At 34.6% G+C, this 19,470-nt stretch overlaps 5 non-coding genes across 5 annotated transcripts; all 5 read left to right on the top strand.

Annotated features, from left to right (window-relative positions):
* Positions 1 to 3,692: 3,692 nt before the first annotated feature.
* TRNAN-GUU (transfer RNA asparagine (anticodon GUU)) lies at positions 3,693 to 3,766 on the top strand. The gene has a single exon. It is a non-coding gene; the product is annotated as a tRNA-Asn (tRNA).
* A 1,093-nt stretch (positions 3,767 to 4,859) lies between these two features.
* On the top strand, positions 4,860 to 4,933 carry TRNAY-AUA (transfer RNA tyrosine (anticodon AUA)). The gene has a single exon. It is a non-coding gene; the product is annotated as a tRNA-Tyr (tRNA).
* A 2,264-nt stretch (positions 4,934 to 7,197) lies between these two features.
* TRNAN-AUU (transfer RNA asparagine (anticodon AUU)) lies at positions 7,198 to 7,271 on the top strand. Its single transcript has one exon. It is a non-coding gene; the product is annotated as a tRNA-Asn (tRNA).
* Positions 7,272 to 8,366: 1,095 nt separating this feature from the next.
* Positions 8,367 to 8,440, top strand: TRNAN-AUU (transfer RNA asparagine (anticodon AUU)). The gene has a single exon. It is a non-coding gene; the product is annotated as a tRNA-Asn (tRNA).
* An 8,102-nt stretch (positions 8,441 to 16,542) lies between these two features.
* Positions 16,543 to 16,616, top strand: TRNAN-AUU (transfer RNA asparagine (anticodon AUU)). Its single transcript has one exon. It is a non-coding gene; the product is annotated as a tRNA-Asn (tRNA).
* The last annotated feature ends 2,854 nt before the right edge of the window (positions 16,617 to 19,470 follow it).

Raw genomic sequence — 19,470 nt, 5'->3', positions numbered from 1 at the left:
GCTGCACATGTAAGTTCAAGAGATCCTGAAGCACTCACTCATCATGGGAAAGTACCAATGTGTTTCTTCGTTGGTTGATGGAAGAAACATCTTACAAAAACTCTCCAGATTATTGACTTTTTAAAGTTTTGCTAGGAAACGTTTTAGATGAATGCTTATTAGCCTTTGTCAGTATGGAAATTTGCAAAGAGTCTCTGTGGCGCAATCAGTTAGTATGTACGGCTTTTAACCAAAAGGTTGGTGGTTTAATCCCACCTAGGGACCTAATTGACCTTGTTATCAGATTTTGGTGATCTTTAAGTAGACAAGTCAAAATTTCAAACCCCCTGTTAAGGTGTAGGGTACTTGGCCTTCTCTGATGTAATCAGAGTTAGATTTGATTCAGTGATTTTATAAAAACAGCTAGGAAGCACAATTTAGCAGTGGGTTGCAGAGAAAAAAAATATGCTGGCAGAAAAATCCAATTGAGTGATTAAACAGCTCTTTATTTTCTGGCTTTATTTTTATGCTAACAAATTTGTTCTCTGAAAAGTGTCCACAAAGCCAAGTCTCTGATTAACACCTTTGTAAGGATGGTTTTTCACCTATTACTAAATTAAACTTGCTTCATTGGAAAGGCAGCAAGATGCATCCTCATTTCAATGTCTACTGAAATAATACAGGTTGACACCAGGAAACATTAACGCCACTGCATCCTTGCTGCTTTCTCATGTAAAAGTCTGTTTAATATGAAAACAAGGTGATATCTAATTAGCACACAGGTAAGGAATTAAGAAAATCTTTATTTAAGGGTGAAGATGTTTCTCACAAAATCGTTGCCCCAATGCATCATTGAAATTCAAGCTGGAAAGATGATTTTAATATATCACTTGTACATTTTGTATTGCTCTTCTGGTGACAATGTAGTTTGTTTTTGTCAATTACCATTTTAATAATAGGGTAAAGAAAATGAAGTGGATTTTTGAAAGAAAACAATACTGTCAATATACTATTAAAACAAATTAAAATGGTAAAAGTTATTGTACTTTAAGTAAAAATAAAAGAGCCAAAATATCAATCCCAGTTTTGGATTACTTTAATTAACAAAAAAAAATGCATATAGCAGAGGATAGTTTCAATCTGCCTACCTCTGGGTTATGGGCCCAGCATGCTTCCATTGCAGTACTCTGCTGCACATGTAAGTGCAAGAGATCCTGAAGCACTCACTCATCATGGGAAAGTACCAATGTGTTTCTTCGTTGGTTGATGGAAGAAACATCTTACAAAAACTCTCCAGATTATTGACTTTTTAAAGTTTTTCTAGGAAACGTTTTAGATGAATGCTTATTAGCCTTTGTCAGTATGAACTTTTGCAAAGTGTCTCTGTGGCGCAATCAGTTAGTATGTACGGCTATTAACCAAAAGGTTGGTGGTTCAATCCCACCCAGGGACCTAATTGACCTTGTTATCAGATTTTGGTGATCTTTAAGTAGACAAGTCAAATTTCATACCCCCTGTTATGGTGTAGGGTACCTGGCCTTCTCTGATGTAATCAGAGTTAGATTTGATTCAGTGATTTTATAAAAACATCTAGGAAGCACAATTTAGCAGTGGGTTGCAGAGAAAAAGAAATATGCTGGCAAAAAAATCTAATTGCGTGATTAAACAGCTCTTCATTTTCTGGCTTTATTTTTATGCTAACAAATTTGTTCTCTGAAAAGTGTCCACAAAGCCAAGTCTCTGATTAACACCTTTGTAGGGATGGTTTTTCACCTATTACTAAATTAAACTTGCTTCATTGGAAAGGCAGCAAGATGCATCCTCATTTCAATGTCTACTGAAATAATACAGGTTGACACCAGGAAACATTAACGCCACTGCATCCTTGCTGCTTTCTCATGTGGAAGTCTGTTTAATGTGAAAACAAGGTGATATCTAATTAGCACACAGGTAAGAAATTACGAAAATCTTTATTTAAGGGTGAATATGTTTCTCACAAAATTGTTGCCCCAATGCATCATTGAAATTCAAGCTGGAAAGATGATTTTAATATATCACTTGTACATTTTGTATTGCTCTTCTGGTGACAATGTAGTTTTTTTTGTCAATTACCATTTTAATAATAGGGTAAAGAAAATTAAGTGGATTTTTGAAAGAAAACTATACTGTCAATATACTATTAAAACAAATTAAAATGGTAAAAGTTATTGTACTTTAAGTAAAAATAAAAGAGCAAAAATATCAATCCCAGTTTTGATTACTTAAATTAACAAAAAAAAATGCATATAGCAAAGGATAGTTTCAATCTGCCTACCTCTGGGTTATGGGTCCAGCATGCTTCCATTGCAGTACTCTGCTGCACATGTAAGTGCAAGAGATCCTGAAGCACTCCCTCATCATGGGAAAGTACCAATGTGTTTATTCATTGGTTGATGGAAGAAACATCTTACAAAAACTCTCCAGATTATTGATTTTTTAATATTTTTCTAGGAAACGTTCTAGATGTATGCTTATTAGCCTTTGTTAGTATGTACTGTTTGCAAAGTGTCTTGGTGGCGCAATCGGTTAGTGTGTTCGGCTATTAACTAAAAGGTCGGTGGTTCAATCCCACCCAGGGACGTAATTGACCTTGTGATCAGATTTTGGTGATATTTAAGTAGACAAGTCAAAATTTCAAACCCCCTCTTATTGTGTAGGGTACCTGGCCTTCTCTGATGTAATCAGAGTTAGATTTGATTCAGTGATTTTATAAAAAACAGCTAGGAAGCACAATTTAGCAGTGGGTTGCAGAGAAAAAAAATATGCTGGCAGAAAAATCCAATTGAGTGATTAAACAGCTCTTCATTTTCTGGAATTTATTTTTATGCTAACAAATTTGTTCTCTGAAAAGTGTCCACAAAGCCAAGTCTCTGATTAACACCTTTGTAAGGATGGTTTTTCACCTATTACTAAATTAAACTTGCTTCATTGGAAAGGCAGCAAGATGCATCCTCATTTCAATGTCTACTGAAATAATACAGGTTGACACCAGGAAACATTAACGCCACTGCATCTTTGCTGCTTTCTCACATGGAAGTCTGTTTAATGTGAAAACAAGGTGATATCTAATTAGCACACAGGTAAGGAATTACGAAAATCTTTATTTAAGGGTGAAGATGTTTCTCACAAAATTGTTGCCCCAATGCATCATTGAAATTCAAGCTGGAAAGATGATTTTAATATATCACTTGTACATTTTGTATTGCTCTTCTGGTGACAATGTAGTTTTTTTGTCAATTACCATTTTAATAACAGGGTAAAGAAAATTAAGTGGATTTTTGAAAGAAAACTATACTGTCAATATACTATTAAAACAAATTAAAATGGTAAAAGTTATTGTACTTTAAGTAAAAATAAAAGAGCAAAAATATCAATCCCAGTTTTGATTACTTAAATTAACAAAAAAAATGCATATAGCAAAGGATAGTTTCAATCTGCCTACCTCTGGGTTATGGGTCCAGCATGCTTCCATTGCAGTACTCTGCTGCCCATGTAAGTGCAAGAGATCCTGAAGCACTCACTCATCATGGGAAAGTACCAATGTGTTTATTCGTTGGTTGATGGAAGAAACATCTTACAAAAACTCTCCAGATTATTGATTTTTTAATGTTTTTCTAGGAAACGTTCTAGATGTATGCTTATTAGCCTTTGTCAGTATGTACTTTTTGCAAAGTGTCTCTGTGGCGCAATCGGTTAGTGTGTTTGGCTGTTAACCAAAAGGTTGGTGGTTCAATCCCACCCAGGGACGTAATTAACCTTGTGATCAGATTTTGGTGATATTTAAGTAGACAAGTCAAAATTTCAAACCTCCTCTTATGGTGTAGGGTACATGGCCTTCTCTGATGTAATCAGAGTTAGATTTGATTCAGTGATTTTATAAAAAACAGCTAGGAAGCACAATTTAGCAGTGGGTTGCAGAGAAAAAAAATATGCTGGCAGAAAAATCCAATCGAGTGATTAAACAGCTCTTCATTTTCTGGCTTTATTTTTATGCTAACAAATTTGTTCTCTGAAAAGTGTCCACAAAGCCAAGTCTCTGATTAACACCTTTGTAAGGATGGTTTTTCACCTATTACTAAATTAAACTTGCTTCATTGGAAAGGCAGCAAGATGCATCCTCATTTCAATGTCTACTGAAATAATACAGGTTGACACCAGGAAACATTAACGCCACTGCATCCTTGCTGCTTTCTCATGTAAAAGTCTGTTTAATATGAAAACAAGGTGATATCTAATTAGCACACAGGTAAGGAATTAAGAAAATCTTTATTTAAGGGTGAAGATGTTTCTCACAAAATCGTTGCCCCAATGCATCATTGAAATTCAAGCTGGAAAGATGATTTTAATATATCACTTGTACATTTTGTATTGCTCTTCTGGTGACAATGTAGTTTTTTTTGTCAATTACCATTTTAATAATAGGGTAAAGAAAATTAAGTGGATTTTTGAAAGAAAACTATACTGTCAATATACTATTAAAACAAATTAAAATGGTAAAAGTTATTGTACTTTAAGTAAAAATAAAAGAGCAAAAATATCAATCCCAGTTTTGATTACTTAAATTAACAAAAAAAATGCATATAGCAAAGGATAGTTTCAATCTGCCTACCTCTGGGTTATGGGTCCAGCATGCTTCCATTGCAGTACTCTGCTGCACATGTAAGTGCAAGAGATCCTGAAGCACTCACTCATCATGGGAAAGTACCAATGTGTTTATTCATTGGTTGATGGAAGAAACATCTTACAAAAACTCTCCAGATTATTGATTTTTTAATATTTTTCTAGGAAACGTTCTAGATGTATGCTTATTAGCCTTTGTCAGTATGTACTGTTTACAAAGTGTCTCGGTGGCGCAATCGGTTAGTGTGTTCGGCTATAAACCAAAAGGTTGGTGGTTCAATCCCACCCAGGGACGTAATTGACCTTGTGATCAGATTTTGGTGATATTTAAGTAGACAAGTCAAAATTTCAAACCCCCTCTTATTGTGTAGGGTACCTGGCCTTCTCTGATGTAATCAGAGTTAGATTTGATTCAGTGATTTTATAAAAAACAGCTAGGAAGCACAATTTAGCAGTGGGTTGCAGAGAAAAAAAATATGCTGGCAGAAAAATCCAATCGAGTGATTAAACAGCTCTTCATTTTCTGGCTTTATTTTTATGCTAACAAATTTGTTCTCTGAAAAGTGTCCACAAAGCCAAGTCTCTGATTAACACCTTTGTAAGGATGGTTTTTCACCTATTACTAAATTAAACTTGCTTCATTGGAAAGGCAGCAAGATGCATCCTCATTTCAATGTCTACTGAAATAATACAAGTTGACACCAGGAAACATTAACGCCACTGCATCCTTGCTGCTTTCTCATGTGGAAGTCTGTTTAATGTGAAAACAAGGTGATATCTAATTAGCACACAGGTAAGGAATTAAGAAAATCTTTATTTAAGGGTGAAGATGTTTCTCACAAAATTGTTGACCCAATGCAACATTGAAATTCAAGCTGGAAAGATGATTTTAATATATCACTTGTACATTTTGTATTGCTCTTCTGGTGACAATGTAGTTTGTTTTTGTCAATTACCATTTTAATAATAGGGTAAAGAAAATGAAGTGGATTTTTGAAAGAAAACAATACTGTCAATATACTATTAAAACAAATTAAAATGGTAAAAGTTATTGTACTTTAAGTAAAAATAAAAGAGACAAAATATCAATCCCAGTTTTGGATTACTTTAATTAACAAAAAAAAAATGCATATAGCAGAGGATAGTTTCAATCTGCCTACCTCTGGGTTATGGGCCCAGCATGCTTCCATTGCAGTACTCTGCTGCACATGTAAGTTCAAGAGATCCTGAAGCACTCACTCATCATGGGAAAGTACCAATGTGTTTCTTCGTTGGTTGATGGAAGAAACATCTTACAAAAACTCTCCAGATTATTGACTTTTTAAAGTTTTTCTAGGAAACGTTTTAGATGAATGCTTATTAGCCTTTGTCAGTATGGACTTTTGCAAAGTGTCTCTGTGGCGCAATCAGTTAGTATGTACGGCTATTAACCAAAAGGTTGGTGGTTCAATCCCACCCAGGGACCTAATTGACCTTGTTATCAGATTTTGGTGATCTTTAAGTAGACAAGTCAAAATTTCAAACCCCCTGTTATGGTGTAGGGTACCTGGCCTTCTCTGATGTAATCAGAGTTAGATTTGATTCAGTGATTTTATAAAAACAGCTAGGAAGCACAATTTAGCAGTGGGTTGCAGAGAAAAAAAATATGCTGGCAGAAAAATCCAATTGAGTGATTAAACAGCTCTTTATTTTCTGGCTTTATTTTTATGCTAACAAATTTGTTCTCTGAAAAGTGTCCACAAAGCCAAGTCTCTGATTAACACCTTTGTAGGGATGGTTTTTCACCTATTACTAAATTAAACTTGCTTCATTGGAAAGGCAGCAAGATGTATCCTCATTTCAATGTCTACTGAAATAATACAGGTTGACACCAGGAAACATTAACGCCACTGCATCCTTGCTGCTTTCTCATGTGGAAGTCTGTTTAATGTGAAAACAAGGTGGTATCTAATTAGCACACAGGTAAGGAATTACGAAAATCTTTATTTAAGGGTGAAGATGTTTCTCACAAAATTGTTGCCCCAATGCATCATTGAAATTCAAGCTGGAAAGATGATTTTAATATATCACTTGTACATTTTGTATTGCTCTTCTGGTGACAATGTAGTTTTTTTGTCAATTACCATTTTAATAACAGGGTAAAGAAAATTAAGTGGATTTTTGATAGAAAACTATACTGTCAATATACTATTAAAACAAATTAAAATGGTAAAAGTTATTGTACTTTAAGTAAAAATAAAAGAGCCAAAATATCAATCCCAGTTTTGGATTACTTTAATTAACAAACAAAAAAATGCATATAGCAGAGGATAGTTTCAATCTGCCTACCTCTGGGTTATGGGCCCAGCATACTTCCATTGCAGAACTCTGCTGCACATGTAAGTGCAAGAGATCCTGAAGCACTCACTCATCATGGGAAAGTACCAATGTGTTTCTTCGTTGGTTGATGGAAGAAACATCTTACAAAAACTCTCCAGATTATTGACTTTTTAAAGTTTTTCTAGGAAACGTTTTAGATGAATGCTTATTAGCCTTTGTCAGTATGGACTTTTGCAAAGTGTCTCTGTGGTGCAATCGGTTAGTGTGTTTGGCTATTAACCAAAAGGTTGGTGGTTCAATCCCACCCAGGGACATAATTAACCTTGTGATCAGATTTTGGTGATATTTAAGTAGACAAGTCAAAATTTCAAACCTCATCTTATGGTGTAGGGTACATGGCCTTCTCTGATGTAATCAGAGTTAGATTTGATTCAGTGATTTTATAAAAAACAGCTAGGAAGCACAATTTAGCAGTGGGTTGCAGAGAAAAAAAATATGCTGGCAGAAAAATCCAATCGAGTGATTAAACAGCTCTTCATTTTCTGGCTTTATTTTTATGCTAACAAATTTGTTCTCTGAAAAGTGTCCACAAAGCCAAGTCTCTGATTAACACCTTTGTAAGGATGGTTTTTCACCTATTACTAAATTAAACTTGCTTCATTGGAAAGGCAGCAAGATGCATCCTCATTTCAATGTCTACTGAAATAATACAAGTTGACACCAGGAAACATTAACGCCACTGCATCCTTGCTGCTTTCTCATGTGGAAGTCTGTTTAATGTGAAAACAAGGTGATATCTAATTAGCACACAGGTAAGGAATTAAGAAAATCTTTATTTAAGGGTGAAGATGTTTCTCACAAAATTGTTGCCCCAATGCATCATTGAAATTCAAGCTGGAAAGATGATTTTAATATATCACTTGTACATTTTGTATTGCTCTTCTGGTGACAATGTAGTTTTTTTGTCAATTACCATTTTAATAACAGGGTAAAGAAAATTAAGTGGATTTTTGATAGAAAACTATACTGTCAATATACTATTAAAACAAATTAAAATGGTAAAAGTTATTGTACTTTAAGTAAAAATAAAAGAGCCAAAATATCAATCCCAGTTTTGGATTACTTTAATTAACAAACAAAAAAATGCATATAGCAGAGGATAGTTTCAATCTGCCTACCTCTGGGTTATGGGCCCAGCATACTTCCATTGCAGTACTCTGCTGCACATGTAAGTGCAAGAGATCCTGAAGCACTCACTCATCATGGGAAAGTACCAATGTGTTTCTTCGTTGGTTGATGGAAGAAACATCTTACAAAAACTCTCCAGATTATTGACTTTTTAAAGTTTTTCTAGGAAACGTTTTAGATGAATGCTTATTAGCCTTTGTCAGTATGGACTTTTGCAAAGTGTCTCTGTGGTGCAATCGGTTAGTGTGTTTGGCTATTAACCAAAAGGTTGGTGGTTCAATCCCACCCAGGGACATAATTAACTTTGTGATCAGATTTTGGTGATATTTAAGTAGACAAGTCAAAATTTCAAACCTCATCTTATGGTGTAGGGTACATGGCCTTCTCTGATGTAATCAGAGTTAGATTTGATTCAGTGATTTTATAAAAAACAGCTAGGAAGCACAATTTAGCAGTGGGTTGCAGAGAAAAAAAATATGCTGGCAGAAAAATCCAATCGAGTGATTAAACAGCTCTTCATTTTCTGGCTTTATTTTTATGCTAACAAATTTGTTCTCTGAAAAGTGTCCACAAAGCCAAGTCTCTGATTAACACCTTTGTAAGGATGGTTTTTCACCTATTACTAAATTAAACTTGCTTCATTGGAAAGGCAGCAAGATGCATCCTCATTTCAATGTCTACTGAAATAATACAAGTTGACACCAGGAAACATTAACGCCACTGCATCCTTGCTGCTTTCTCATGTGGAAGTCTGTTTAATGTGAAAACAAGGTGATATCTAATTAGCACACAGGTAAGGAATTAAGAAAATCTTTATTTAAGGGTGAAGATGTTTCTCACAAAATTGTTGACCCAATGCAACATTGAAATTCAAGCTGGAAAGATGATTTTAATATATCACTTGTACATTTTGTATTGCTCTTCTGGTGACAATGTAGTTTGTTTTTGTCAATTACCATTTTAATAATAGGGTAAAGAAAATGAAGTGGATTTTTGAAAGAAAACAATACTGTCAATATACTATTAAAACAAATTAAAATGGTAAAAGTTATTGTACTTTAAGTAAAAATAAAAGAGCCAAAATATCAATCCCAGTTTTGGATTACTTTAATTAACAAAAAAAAAAAATGCATATAGCAGAGGATAGTTTCAATCTGCCTACCTCTGGGTTATGGGCCCAGCATGCTTCCATTGCAGTACTCTGCTGCACATGTAAGTTCAAGAGATCCTGAAGCACTCACTCATCATGGGAAAGTACCAATGTGTTTCTTCGTTGGTTGATGGAAGAAACATCTTACAAAAACTCTCCAGATTATTGACTTTTTAAAGTTTTTCTAGGAAACGTTTTAGATGAATGCTTATTAGCCTTTGTCAGTATGGACTTTTGCAAAGTGTCTCTGTGGCGCAATCAGTTAGTATGTACAGCTATTAACCAAAAGGTTGGTGGTTCAATCCCACCCAGGGACCTAATTGACCTTGTTATCAGATTTTGGTGATCTTTAAGTAGACAAGTCAAATTTCATATCCCCCTGTTATGGTGTAGGGTACCTGGCCTTCTCTGATGTAATCAGAGTTAGATTTGATTCAGTGATTTTATAAAAACATCTAGGAAGCACAATTTAGCAGTGGGTTGCAGAGAAAAAGAAATATGCTGGCAAAAAAATCAAATTGCGTGATTAAACAGCTCTTCATTTTCTGGCTTTATTTTTATGCTAACAAATTTGTTCTCTGAAAAGTGTCCACAAAGCCAAGTCTCTGATTAACACCTTTGTAGGGATGGTTTTTCACCTATTACTAAATTAAACTTGCTTCATTGGAAAGGCAGCAAGATGCATCCTCATTTCAATGTCTACTGAAATAATACAGGTTGACACCAGGAAACATTAACGCCACTGCATCCTTGCTGCTTTCTCATGTGGAAGTCTGTTTAATGTGAAAACAAGGTGATATCTAATTAGCACACAGGTAAGAAATTACGAAAATCTTTATTTAAGGGTGAAGATGTTTCTCACAAAATTGTTGCCCCAATGCATCATTGAAATTCAAGCTGGAAAGATGATTTTAATATATCACTTGTACATTTTGTATTGCTCTTCTGGTGACAATGTAGTTTTTTTTGTCAATTACCATTTTAATAATAGGGTAAAGAAAATTAAGTGGATTTTTGAAAGAAAACTATACTGTCAATATACTATTAAAACAAATTAAAATGGTAAAAGTTATTGTACTTTAAGTAAAAATAAAAGAGCAAAAATATCAATCCCAGTTTTGATTACTTAAATTAACAAAAAAAAATGCATATAGCAAAGGATAGTTTCAATCTGCCTACCTCTGGGTTATGGGTCCAGCATGCTTCCATTGCAGTACTCTGCTGCACATGTAAGTGCAAGAGATCCTGAAGCACTCACTCATCATGGGAAAGTACCAATGTGTTTATTCATTGGTTGATGGAAGAAACATCTTACAAAAACTCTCCAGATTATTGATTTTTTAATATTTTTCTAGGAAACGTTCTAGATGTATGCTTATTAGCCTTTGTCAGTATGTACTGTTTGCAAAGTGTCTCGGTGGCGCAATCGGTTAGTGTGTTTGGCTATTAACCAAAAGGTTGGTGGTTCAATCCCACCCAGGGACGTAATTGACCTTGTGATCAGATTTTGGTGATATTTAAGTAGACAAGTCAAAATTTCAAACCCCCTCTTATTGTGTAGGGTACCTGGCCTTCTCTGATGTAATCAGAGTTAGATTTGATTCAGTGATTTTATAAAAAAACAGCTAGGAAGCACAATTTAGCAGTGGGTTGCAGAGAAAAAAAATATGCTGGCAGAAAAATCCAATTGAGTGATTAAACAGCTCTTCATTTTCTGGAATTTATTTTTATGCTAACAAATTTGTTCTCTGAAAAGTGTCCACAAAGCCAAGTCTCTGATTAACACCTTTGTAAGGATGGTTTTTCACCTATTACTAAATTAAACTTGCTTCATTGGAAAGGCAGCAAGATGCATCCTCATTTCAATGTCTACTGAAATAATACAGGTTGACACCAGGAAACATTAAAGCCACTGCATCCTTGCTGCTTTCTCATGTGGAAGTCTGTTTAATGTGAAAACAAGGTGATATCTAATTAGCACACAGGTAAGAAATTACGAAAATCTTTATTTAAGGGTGAAGATGTTTCTCACAAAATTGTTGCCCCAATGCATCATTGAAATTCAAGCTGGAAAGATGACTTGTACATTTTGTATTGCTCTTCTGGTGACAATGTAGTTTTTTTTGTCAATTACCATTTTAATAATAGGGTAAAGAAAATTAAGTGGATTTTTGAATGAAAACTATACTGTCAATATACTATTAAAACAAATTAAAATGGTAAAAGTTATTGTACTTTAAGTAAAAATAAAAGAGCAAAAATATCAATCCCAGTTTTGATTACTTAAATTAACAAAAAAAAATGCATATAGCAAAGGATAGTTTCAATCTGCCTACCTCTGGGTTATGGGTCCAGCATGCTTCCATTGCAGTACTCTGCTGCACATGTAAGTGCAAGAGATCCTGAAGCACTCACTCATCATGGGAAAGTACCAATGTGTTTATTCATTGGTTGATGGAAGAAACATCTTACAAAAACTCTCCAGATTATTGATTTTTTAATATTTTTCTAGGAAACGTTCTAGATGTATGCTTATTAGCCTTTGTCAGTATGTACTTTTTGCAAAGTGTCTCGGTGGCGCAATCGGTTAGTGTGTTTGGCTATTAACCAAAAGGTTGGTGGTTCAATCCCACCCAGGGACGTAATTGACCTTGTGATCAGATTTTGGTGATATTTAAGTAGACAAGTCAAAATTTCAAACCCCCTCTTATTGTGTAGGGTACCTGGCCTTCTCTGATGTAATCAGAGTTAGATTTGATTCAGTGATTTTATAAAAAAACAGCTAGGAAGCACAATTTAGCAGTGGGTTGCAGAGAAAAAAAATATGCTGGCAGAAAAATCCAATTGAGTGATTAAACAGCTCTTCATTTTCTGGAATTTATTTTTATGCTAACAAATTTGTTCTCTGAAAAGTGTCCACAAAGCCAAGTCTCTGATTAACACCTTTGTAAGGATGGTTTTTCACCTATTACTAAATTAAACTTGCTTCATTGGAAAGGCAGCAAGATGCATCCTCATTTCAATGTCTACTGAAATAATACAGGTTGACACCAGGAAACATTAAAGCCACTGCATCCTTGCTGCTTTCTCATGTGGAAGTCTGTTTAATGTGAAAACAAGGTGATATCTAATTAGCACACAGGTAAGGAATTACGAAAATCTTTATTTAAGGGTGAAGATGTTTCTCACAAAATTGTTGCCCCAATGCATCATTGAAATTCAAGCTGGAAAGATGATTTTAATATATCACTTGTACATTTTGTATTGCTCTTCTGGTGACAATGTAGTTTTTTTGTCAATTACCATTTTAATAACAGGGTAAAGAAAATTAAGTGGATTTTTGAAAGAAAACTATACTGTCAATATACTATTAAAACAAATTAAAATGGTAAAAGTTATTGTACTTTAAGTAAAAATAAAAGAGCCAAAATATCAATCCCAGTTTTGGATTACTTTAATTAACAAACAAAAAAATGCATATAGCAGAGGATAGTTTCAATCTGTCTATCTCTGGGTTATGGGCCCAGCATGCTTCCATTGCAGTACTCTGCTGCACATGTAAGTGCAAGAGATCCTGAAGCACTCACTTATCATGGGAAAGTACCAATGTGTTTCTTCGTTGGTTGATGGAAGAAACATCTTACAAAAACTCTCCAGATTATTGACTTTTTAAAGTTTTTCTAGGAAACGTTTTAGATGAATGCTTATTAGCCTTTGTCAGTATGGACTTTTGCAAAGTGTCTCTGTGGCGCAATCAGTTAGTGTGTTTGGCTATTAACCAAAAGGTTGGTGGTTCAATCCCACCCAGGGACGTAGTTAACCTTGTGATCAGATTTTGGTGATATTTAAGTAGACAAGTCAAAATTTCAAACCTCCTCTTATGGTGTAGGGTACATGGCCTTCTCTGATGTAATCAGAGTTAGATTTGATTCAGTGATTTTATAAAAACAGCTAGGAAGCACAATTTAGCAGTGGGTTGCAGAGAAAAAAAATATGCTGGCAGAAAAATCCAATTGAGTGATTAAACAGCTCTTTATTTTCTGGCTTTATTTTTATGCTAACAAATTTGTTCTCTGAAAAGTGTCCACAAAGCCAAGTCTCTGATTAACACCTTTGTAAGGATGGTTTTTCACCTATTACTAAATTAAACTTGCTTCATTGGAAAGGCAGCAAGATGCATCCTCATTTCAATGTCTACTGAATTAATACAGGTTGACACCAGGAAACATTAACGCCACTGCATCCTTGCTGCTTTCTCTTGTGGAAGTCTGTTTAATGTGAAAACAAGGTGATATCTAATTAGCACACAGGTAAGGAATTAAGAAAATCTTTATTTAAGGGTGAAGATGTTTCTCACAAAATCGTTGCCCCAATGCATCATTGAAATTCAAGCTGGAAAGATGATTTTAATATATCACTTGTACATTTTGTATTGCTCTTCTGGTGACAATGTAGTTTGTTTTTGTCAATTACCATTTTAATAATAGGGTAAAGAAAATTAAGTGGATTTTTGAAAGAAAACAATACTGTCAATATACTATTAAAACAAATTAAAATGGTAAAAGTTATTGTACTTTAAGTAAAAATAAAAGAGCCAAAATATCAATCCCAGTTTTGGATTACTTTAATTAACAAACAAAAAAATGCATATAGCAGAGGATAGTTTCAATCTGCCTACCTCTGGGTTATGGGCCCAGCATGCTTCCATTGCTGTACTCTGCTGCACATGTAAGTGCAAGAGATCCTGAAGCACTCACTCATCATGGGAAAGTACCAATGTGTTTCTTCGTTGGTTGATGGAAGAAACATCTTACAAAAACTCTCCAGATTATTAACTTTTGAAAGTTTTTCTAGGAAACGTTTTAGATGAATGCTTATTAGCCTTTGTCAGTATGTGCTTTTGAAAAAGTGTCTCTGTGGCGCAATCAGTTAGTGTGTACGGCTATTAACCAAAAGGTTGGTGGTTCAATCCCACCCAGGGACCTAATTGACCTTGTTATCAGATTTTGGTGATCTTTAAGTAGACAAGTCAAATTTCATACCCCCTGTTATGGTGTAGGGTACCTGGCCTTCTCTGATGTAATCAGAGTTAGATTTGATTCAGTGATTTTATAACAACAGCTAGGAAGCACAATTTAGCAGTGGGTTGCAGAGAAAAAAAATATGCTGGCAGAAAAATCCAATTGAGTGATTAAACAGCTCTTCATTTTCTGGCTTTATTTTTATGCTAACAAATTTGTTCTCTGAAAAGTGTCCACAAAGCCAAGTCTCTGATTAACACCTTTGTAAGGATGGTTTTTCACCTATTACTAAATTAAACTTGCTTCATTGGAAAGGCAGCAAGATGCATCCTCATTTCAATGTCTACTAAAATAATACAAGTTGACACCAGGAAACATTAACGCCACTGCATCCTTGCTGCTTTCTCATGTGGAAGTCTGTTTAATATGAAAACAAGGTGATATCTAATTAGCACACAGGTAAGGAATTAAGAAAATCTTTATTTAAGGGTGAAGATGTTTCTCACAAAATCGTTGCCCCAATGCATCATTGAAATTCAAGCTGGAAATGTGATTTTAATATATCACTTGTACATTTTGTATTGCTCTTCTGGTGACAATGTAGTTTGTTTTTGTCAATTACCATTTTAATAATAGGGTAAAGAAAATGAAGTGGATTTTTGAAAGAAAACAATACTGTCAATATACTATTAAAACAAATTAAAATGGTAAAAGTTATTGTACTTTAAGTAAAAATAAAAGAGACAAAATATCAATCCCAGTTTTGGATTACTTTAATTAACAAAAAAAAAATGCATATAGCAGAGGATAGTTTCAATCTGCCTACCTCTGGGTTATGGGCCCAGCATGCTTCCATTGCAGTACTCTGCTGCACATGTAAGTTCAAGAGATCCTGAAGCACTCACTCATCATGGGAAAGTACCAATGTGTTTCTTCGTTGGTTGATGGAAGAAACATCTTACAAAAACTCTCCAGATTATTGACTTTTTAAAGTTTTTCTAGGAAACGTTTTAGATGAATGCTTATTAGCCTTTGTCAGTATGGACTTTTGCAAAGTGTCTCTGTGGCGCAATCAGTTAGTATGTACGGCTATTAACCAAAAGGTTGGTGGTTCAATCCCACCCAGGGACCTAATTGACCTTGTTATCAGATTTTGGTGATCTTTAAGTAGACAAGTCAAAATTTCAAACCCCCTGTTATGGTGTAGGGTACCTGGCCTTCTCTGATGTAATCAGAGTTAGATTTGATTCAGTGATTTTATAAAAACAGCTAGGAAGCACAATTTAGCAGTGGGTTGCAGAGAAAAAAAATATGCTGGCAGAAAAATCCAATTGAGTGATTAAACAGCTCTTTATTTTCTGGCTTTATTTTTATGCTAACAAATTTGTTCTCTGAAAAGTGTCCACAAAGCCAAGTCTCTGATTAACACCTTTGTAAGGATGGTTTTTCACCTATTACTAAATAAAACTTGCTTCATTGGAAAGGCAGCAAGATGCATCCTCATTTCAATGTCTACTGAAATAATACAGGTTGACACCAGGAAACATTAACGCCACTGCATCCTTGCTGCTTTCTCATGTGGAAGTCTGTTTAATGTGAAAACAAGGTGATATCTAATTAGCACACAGGTAAGGAATTAAGAAAATCTTTATTTAAGGGTGAAGATGTTTCTCACAAAATCGTTGCCCCCATGCATCATTGAAATTCAAGCTGGAAAGATGATTTTAATATATCACTTGTACATTTTGTATTGCTCTTCTGGTGACAATGTAGTTTGTTTTTGTCAATTACCATTTTATTATAGGGTAAAGAAAATTAAGTGGATTTTTGAAAGAAAACAATACTGTCAATATACTATTAAAACAAATTAAAATGGTAAAAGTTATTGTACTTTAAGTAAAAATAAAAGAGCCAAAATATCAATCCCAGTTTTGGATTACTTTAATTAACAAACAAAAAAATGCATATAGCAGAGGATAGTTTCAATCTGCCTACCTCTGGGTTATGGGCCCAGCATGCTTCCATTGCAGTACTCTGCTGCACATGTAAGTGCAAGAGATCCTGAAGCACTCACTTATCATGGGAAAGTACCAATGTGTTTCTTCGTTGGTTGATGGAAGAAACATCTTACAAAAACTCTCCAGATTATTGACTTTTTAAAGTTTTTCTAGGAAACGTTTTAGATGAATGCTTATTAGCCTTTGTCAGTATGGACTTTTGCAAAGTGTCTCTGTGGCGCAATCGGTTAGTGTGTTTGGCTATTAACCAAAAGGTTGGTGGTTCAATCCCACCCAGGGACGTAATTAACCTTGTGATCAGATTTTGGTGATATTTAAGTAGACAAGTCAAAATTTCAAACCTCCTCTTATGGTGTAGGGTACATGGCCTTCTCTGATGTAATCAGAGTTAGATTTGATTCAGTGATTTTATAAAAAACAGCTAGGAAGCACAATTTAGCAGTGGGTTGCAGAGAAAAAAAATATGCTGGCAGAAAAATCCAATCGAGTGATTAAACAGCTCTTCATTTTCTGGCTTTATTTTTATGCTAACAAATTTGTTCTCTGAAAAGTGTCCACAAAGCCAAGTCTCTGATTAACACCTTTGTAAGGATGGTTTTTCACCTATTACTAAATTAAACTTGCTTCATTGGAAAGGCAGCAAGATGCATCCTCATTTCAATGTCTACTGAAATAATACAAGTTGACACCAGGAAACATTAATGCCACTGCATCCTTGCTGCTTTCTCATGTGGAAGTCTGTTTAATGTGAAAACAAGGTGATATCTAATTAGCACACAGGTAAGGAATTAAGAAAATCTTTATTTAAGGGTGAAGATGTTTCTCACAAAATTGTTGACCCAATGCAACATTGAAATTCAAGCTGGAAAGATGATTTTAATATATCACTTGTACATTTTGTATTGCTCTTCTGGTGACAATGTAGTTTGTTTTTGTCAATTACCATTTTAATAATAGGGTAAAGAAAATGAAGTGGATTTTTGAAAGAAAGCAATACTGTCAATATACTATTAAAACAAATTAAAATGGTAAAAGTTATTGTACTTTAAGTAAAAATAAAAGAGACAAAATATCAATCCCAGTTTTGGATTACTTTAATTAACAAAAAAAAAAAATGCATATAGCAGAGGATAGTTTCAATCTGCCTACCTCTGGGTTATGGGCCCAGCATGCTTCCATTGCAGTACTCTGCTGCACATGTAAGTTCGAGAGATCCTGAAGCACTCACTCATCATGGGAAAGTACCAATGTGTTTCTTCGTTGGTTGATGGAAGAAACATCTTACAAAAACTCTCCAGATTATTGACTTTTGAAAATTTTTCTAGGAAACGTTTTAGATGAATGCTTATTAGCCTTTGTCAGTATGGACTTTCGCAAAGTGTCTCTGTGGCGCAATCAGTTAGTATGTACGGCTATTAACCATAAGGTTGGTGGTTCAATCCCACCCAGGGACCTAATTGACCTTGTTATCAGATTTTTGTGATCTTTAAGTTGACAAGTCAAAATTTCAAACCCCCTGTTATGGTGTAGGGTACCTGGCCTTCTCTGATGTAATCAGAGTTAGATTTGATTCAGTGATTTTATAAAAACAGCTAGGAAGCACAATTTAGCAGTGGGTTGCAGAGAAAAAAAATATGCTGGCAGAAAAATCCAATTGAGTGATTAAACAGCTCTTTATTTTCTGGCTTTATTTTTATGCTAACAAATTTGTTCTCTGAAAAGTGTCCACAAAGCCAAGTCTCTGATTAACACCTTTGTAAGGATGGTTTTTCACCTATTACTAAATTAAACTTGCTTCATTGGAAAGGCAGCAAGATGCATCCTCATTTCAATGTCTACTGAATTAATACAGGTTGACACCAGGAAACATTAACGCCACTGCATCCTTGCTGCTTTCTCTTGTGTAAGTCTGTTTAATGTGAAAACAAGGTGATATCTAATTAGCACACAGGTAAGGAATTAAGAAAATCTTTATTTAAGGGTGAAGATGTTTCTCACAAAATCGTTGCCCCAATGCATCATTGAAATTCAAGCTGGAAAGATGATTTTAATATATCACTTGTACATTTTGTATTGCTCTTCTGGTGACAATGTAGTTTGTTTTTGTCAATTACCATTTTAATAATAGGGTAAAGAAAATTAAGTGGATTTTTGAAAGAAAACAATACTGTCAATATACTATTAAAACAAATTAAAATGGTAAAAGTTATTGTACTTTAAGTAAAAATAAAAGAGCCAAAATATCAATCCCAGTTTTGGATTACTTTAATTAACAAACAAAAAAATGCATATAGCAGAGGATAGTTTCAATCTGCCTACCTCTGGGTTATGGGCCCAGCATGCTTCCATTGCTGTACTCTGCTGCACATGTAAGTGCAAGAGATCCTGAAGCACTCACTCATCATGGGAAAGTACCAATGTGTTTCTTCGTTGGTTGATAGAAGAAACATCTTACAAAAACTCTCCAGATTATTGACTTTTTTAAGTTTTTCTAGGAAACGTTTTAGATGAATGCTTATTAGCATTTGTCAGTATGTACTTTTGCAAAGTGTCTCTGTGGCGCAATCAGTTAGTGTGTACGGCTATTAACCAAAAGGTTGGTGGTTCAATCCCACCCAGGGACGTAATTGACCTTGTTATCAGATTTTGGTGATCTTTAAGTAGACAAGTCAAATTTCATACCCCCTGTTATGGTGTAGGGTACCTGGCCTTCTCTGATGTAATCAGAGTTAGATTTGATTCAGTGATTTTATAAAAACATCTAGGAAGCACAATTTAGCAGTGGGTTGCAGAGAAAAAGAAATATGCTGGCAAAAAAATCAAATTGCGTGATTAAACAGCTCTTCATTTTCTGGCTTTATTTTTATGCTAACAAATTTGTTCTCTGAAAAGTGTCCACAAAGCCAAGTCTCTGATTAACACCTTTGTAGGGATGGTTTTTCACCTATTACTAAATTAAACTTGCTTCATTGGAAAGGCAGCAAGATGTATCCTCATTTCAATGTCTACTGAAATAATACAGGTTGACACCAGGAAACATTAACGCCACTGCATCCTTGCTGCTTTCTCATGTGGAAGTCTGTTTAATGTGAAAACAAGGTGATATCTAATTAGCACACAGGTAAGGAATTAAGAA

Source organism: Pseudophryne corroboree, unplaced genomic scaffold, assembly GCF_028390025.1.
Source record: "Pseudophryne corroboree isolate aPseCor3 unplaced genomic scaffold, aPseCor3.hap2 scaffold_859, whole genome shotgun sequence".
Taxonomy (NCBI): Eukaryota; Metazoa; Chordata; class Amphibia; order Anura; family Myobatrachidae; genus Pseudophryne; species Pseudophryne corroboree.
This window is presented reverse-complemented; position numbering and strand designations above follow the sequence as displayed.